Here is a 5,885-nt window from a genome sequence, read left to right on the forward strand (position 1 = left end):
ATACGTTAAAATTTAAGGGACACATTCACTGTTAAAGCACATACCAAAAAAGAATCAAGAAGTGATTTGCAACCCAGTGTGAACATTTGAAAAAACAAAAATAAACAGCAACTCACCTCGATTATGAAGTGTGATGTTGGAGAAAAAGTAGCACAAGGTTTAGTCCGGAAGGCAGTGATGACCCTGAGAAGATTTCTACATTTGTAGGTGTTCCTAGAGAGACTTCAGCCAAGATCCATTCCTATTAAACAGACAAGCAGCGATCAGGAGCTTCCCTTCCTGCCAGCTCTCAGAGGACAGGAGAAAGGATCAGAGAGGAAAACCTTTCAGCCCCCAAGCTATCTCCTGCTGCTGTCAGGAAGACTTGAGGCTTTCCAAATAGACTAGTCCAGCATGAATGTTCGGGATGAAATTCACAGCTCTCATATATCTTTGAGTTCTTTTTTTCTCACCATTAGCTGCTTATTACCCATATTTCTTTCTCAACTGCTGGGATTCAAACTGATGGCCTAATTCCTCCAATCAGCTTGGTATCCCTTTTTGGAGTTCCTGGCAAGGGGATGGAAAACGAAGGCAATTCACATGTCTGAGAGATATTTTTAAATCTTTCTCTTTGTGCAAGAGAATCCTGATGACAGCATCTTCAGCGCTAAGGGCAACTTTATTTTGGAAACTGAAGAGTCAAAACAAATTCTTACAAATGGTTTTGCTCTATAATTTCCTGTGTCTTGCTAGCTCTGACGTAACTGGTGGTCTCCTCTCATAGGCTCTCCCTTCTAGCAAAAAGTACAGGCACGAAGATGACACAGATTTGAAATGAAAGCAAAGAAAACCGAAGCAAGGAGAGTTAGGTTTCACTACAAAGGCCCACCCGAGCTTTAAAGAGGAAAGAGAAGCTGTGCTTGGAACATGCTACCCCTCCAATATTCTCCTTTCCTAAAGCAGAAATATAGGAAATTAAGACTGAATTAAATAGGCATTTCATATTCTGAAAACATGATCAATGCCAAGTGAAATATGACATTTATTAAGAACTTCTGGTTCCATTCTTTACCAGCCCTGACAAGTTTAATCTAAGCCTTCCCATCTATGAAACGGTGATAACAATAATGACTTCCTAACAAAACTGTCATACTTTCTCTCATGTGATAATGAAATGCTGATTACTAAACTTGCCATGCTCTAAATTTTCATTAAGGCACAGTTCTCATTCTTCTCTGTGTTGTGCAGTAGTTAGCATAGATTAGGCGTTTAATAAATATTTACAGGAAATGAAAGTTTAAAAAATTGTGAAGGTGTTGAAATTTGTATCTATACCTTGAAAAAATTTTGGTACTGTAGCGCAAGAAGAGAGATGTTTTAGATAATGGTTTCCAGGGTTTTTATGTGAGAGCACTTTTTTTTTTTTTTTACAATAAAAATCTTTATTTAGGTTTGGTCAGTACAGGTAAGATATACTGGAGTCACAGAGCAATATGCATTAACAGGATACAACAGTTCATAAAAACTGAGTAACTATGCATACAAATTTTTTAAACATTCAGTCACCTAAAGAGAAAATGCACATGTGTGTGGTGGAAAAAACTATCTAACACTGAAACTACTATAGGACACCACCAAAAAAGTCCAACTTTTAGTGATCAAACTACTGTACTGGGCAAATTTGACAGTCATAAACCCACATCTACTATAACAAATCTGAATGTTGCATAAGTGTAATAACAGTATGAGTAAGAATGCCCTTACACAACACAGTTCTAAATATACACAGATTTATACACACATCATTGTGTTATACTTTAAGGAAAGGTTTCCATTAATAACTTCACATTAACTCATATATAAAAATAACTTGACCCTACACAAAATGTCCTTTTAGCAACACTCAAAGTAACTGTTATAATTTCCAAAGTGGCAGAGGTATTGAAGCAAAAAAAAGAAAAGAAAAGAAAAAAGAAAAAACAAAAGAAAAAAAAAACACGCCCACAAAAAGGCAAATTGTGACAGCATCCTCTCCCAAATTAAGTGACACTGTATAAAAATTTGCTGGAAAAATATTACAAAACTGAACCCTGTACATTTACATTTGAGTCCAAGCCATTCTGAATGTGGCGGGAACCTGTAGTTTGGTTACCTTTCCCACTCACCCACTGCTTTCTCCTCTTGAGGGTCATGATTGGAGTCTGTCATTTGAGTGGTGTGTGAGAGAGTTTTCACTGTCTGTGGCAGAGTCGATACTTTCATACCCTGCACTGAGTTGGTTTATATAACTACTACCTCCTCTGCCAGTTCTCTCTTCAGAGCTGTTGGAGACCTTATTACCATTTCCTGGAGAAGATGGAAAGTCATCCTCAGTTGTGTTCCCCTCCCTATGAAATCCAGACCCAGACGTCCTCTGATGGGAGGAGCTGCCATTACTTGGTCCATTAGCCGGATGACTACAATCTTTATTTGTGGCCTCTGCCTGTTCTACAGATTCAGAAGTTGTAGTCCTGCTGGTACTTGTGACTGCTGCCATTGGTACCGAGCCAACCGCTGCCGCGTCTCCTTCAGTTGTTGCTGAAGAACTGGAACGGTGCTCTGCATATCCTCTACTTCTTCGTCAAGTTGAATGATGAAGTCAGTGAGTTCATCCTGACTGCTTTTAAGCTCCTCACTTTATTTCTTCAGTACAGCCAATTCTGCTTCAAGTTGTGCAATACGTCCCTGGGACAACCGCCTTCCAAGCTCTTGATTCTCCTGGATAAGCATTTGACACTTCACCATTAACTTTTTGCCTGTTTGACACATTTCAGTTTTGACCCAGAAGTTCAAACAACAAGCATGAAGTCCACAGTCTTATTGGCAAAACTGATATACAGTGTCTCTAAATCACCCTGCTCAAGGTTAAGTGATGCGTTTGCCATTTTTCCATTTTACTGGAATTTTACATGTTCAATTCATGATTTATAATCTCTAGGTTTTCATTCCTCCAGACTGTCTGAAGACACAGTGTGCACAGACTTAAGACTTCTGTTTCTCCCTCTATTTTCTTCAAACAGAAACATTTCTCAAGTGTCTACATGTTCTAGAAGGGGAATTTTCGGAGGTGGCCACTTCTTTGGAATAGTCTGATGCTGTCAGTCCTCTGAAGCAAGGGGAGGGGGAAGAGAAAAAAGCTGAAACTCAAGGTTCATCTGGTAAGTTTTACATTAACCATTACAAGCTGGACAGTATAAGAATGTGTCTTTTTTTTTTTTTTTGGCTCAAAAAGTCTGAATCTTGGTGTGGAAACGAGTACTTGGCTGTCCCACCACAGCTTTCTCACAGTGGGACTGTCAGGGAAGTCTAAACTGGGGAGTATGATTTGCTTCCTATCAGGCATAAACTTCCAGGCACTCAGTTCATTTTGGGCTTGTTCCAGTTTGTCTTTAGTCTATTCCAGTTCACCTTTCATTTTTAGGAAAAACAAGTTGATTGCTGGGTCTACCATTGTTGATCTCAGTTGGGCAACACTAGGCTGCTGGACTTGCTTTAGGTACTGGATTTGAGTAGTACACTCGTGCATCTCTTGTTCCTGGGTCGCTAGCCTCATTACAAGGATGTTTTCCCTGCGTGCAGACTCTTGCTGTTGTTGCTTTAATTATTCTTCGAATTCCCTTAAGCCAGTTACATCATTAGAGTTAAGATCTGTATACTTGCCCTCCAACGCTTGCACATGTGCTTCATATTGTTTCCGTCTTAGAATTAACTCATCTTGTGCCATAACTTGGAAGTCTGTTTCACTCAGCCGAAACTTTTTGGGAAGAGGTTCTTCGCTGGTCACCTTGAATCCCCTCGGGGCCGAGGCCACGCTCCCAGCCCGTGGCCCCTTGGGCCCAGCTCGCCGCCCCCGACCGCGCTGCTCCTCTGGCCGCAGTCCCGGCTCTCCCCTTTGTTTGCGGGTCTCGCTGCCTGTGAGAGCACTTTTTAACTGGGGGAGCCTTCCCCACTCATGGTCCTGGTTGCACTTAAGTACATTTAAAGAGAGAATACATAATGCCAAGAACAACCTAGGTTAAGTCATTAAAATAAATATGCATTTTAATTACAACACACAAATCTTCACATATTTGAAATATGCATCAGATTATTATTTATTCCAGCTAGAAAGAACGTATTACTCTGCTCTACCTTTTGAATTCATAAGGCTCATTATTTTCTTTTGAAAAGAGTAGTATTTTCTTGTATCCACTAAGTTCCATCGAGTATTCAAATTTCACCCTTTTCTTTAAAATACATATGAATAAGTACAAAAACTATTTATATGGTATTATTGTAGTCCTATGTGATAATTTCCCTACTTATTGCACAGTTAACCATTCCAGAGGTTTTTCAGAGGTTTTTTTCTATGTGGTTATATACATAAATAGGTACATGCAGAAATATACAGGTTTTTTTCCCCAGCAAAGTAACCTAATACCTTTATTGTTTGCATAATTCCTGACACACTTTTTTCCTTTTAAGGTAATTTTATTGAAATATATTCACACACCATACAATCCATACAAAGTACATAATCGATGGCTCACAGTATCATCACATAATTTTATATTCATCAGAAAATTTTGGAACATATTCATTATTTAAAAAAAAAGCCCAAAACATCCCATACCCATAGTTTTGTTTTATGTGTGTGTTTTCTTTATTTTTATTTTTTTAATTTAACAAATTTTATTTTGAAATAAATTCAATCTTACAGGAACAGTAGCAAAAACAGTACAAACCCCATACATAGAACTCCATCATACCCCGACCCCCCTCCCCCGATACGCCGATCCACCACCTTTAACATCCTGTCACACCACCATTTCTTTCTTTCCCTCCCTCTCTCCCTCCCTCTCTCCCTATCATCCATCATCTATTGCTCTGTCCTCTGAACATATGAGAGCAAGCTGCACATATCTTTGAACAAACACTATAATTCACATATACCTTTCCCATGGACAAGAATATTCTTTTATGCAATCTCATTAAGTGCAGCTAAGAAGTTCAAGAAATTCAACATTGATATAAAGCTTACATTCTATATTTCCTTTTTTTTCTTTTCTTGTGTCCCATCTGTGTCCCTTTGAGCCTCCTCTCCTCCATCCTCAGATCCCATCCAGGATCATCCTTGGCATTTAATTGTCATCTATTTAGACTGTCCTTTTTTTTTTTCAATTGTGGAAACATACATACAGCCTAAATCTTCCCATTCCACCCCCTCCCTAGCATTCCATTAGTGGGATTAATCACATTTAGAATGTTGCAATGCTATCACCTTCCCACTATCCATTTCTAAAGGTTTCTCTTCACACCAAACAGAAACCCTACTCTCATTCCTTAACTCCCCATTGCCCCTTCCCCCACTTCTCGGAACCCCTACTCTACTTTTCATCTCTGTGGTCATATTCTCTGATACTTTCTTTGTATTTACTGTGGGGCCTAAATTTAACATCTTAAATCTATGACAATCTTGTTTTTCTTTGATACCAACTTAACTTCAATAGGACACATAAACTATGTTCCTATACTCCATCATTCCCCCACCTTTATGTAGTTCTTGTAAAAAATTCAATATTTTACATTGAGTCCAAAACCACTGATTTATCATTATGGTTTATGTATTTTAGATCCTGTAGGAAGTAAATAGTGGAGTTATAAGTCAAAAATACATTAGTATTGGTATTTATATTTACCATGTGATCTTTACTGGAAATCTTTATTTCTTCATGTAGTTTCAGTCATTTGTTTAGTGTCCCTTCCTTTCAGCCTGCTCAACTCCCTTTAGCATTTCTTATAGGACTGATAGGGCTCCCTTTAGTATCTGAAGTAGGGCAGGTCTTTTATTGGCAAAGTCTCTCAGCATTTGTTTGTCTGTGAAA

At 38.6% G+C, this 5,885-nt stretch overlaps 1 pseudogene; it reads right to left on the reverse strand.

The window, feature by feature from the left end:
- Positions 1-2,057: 2,057 nt before the first annotated feature.
- Positions 2,058-3,799, reverse strand: LOC119528724 (annotated as a pseudogene).
- Positions 3,800-5,885: the final 2,086 nt, after the last annotated feature.

The sequence above is a fragment of the Choloepus didactylus genome, chromosome 3 (genome assembly GCF_015220235.1).
Source record: "Choloepus didactylus isolate mChoDid1 chromosome 3, mChoDid1.pri, whole genome shotgun sequence".
Lineage (NCBI taxonomy): Eukaryota > Metazoa > Chordata > Mammalia > Pilosa > Megalonychidae > Choloepus > Choloepus didactylus.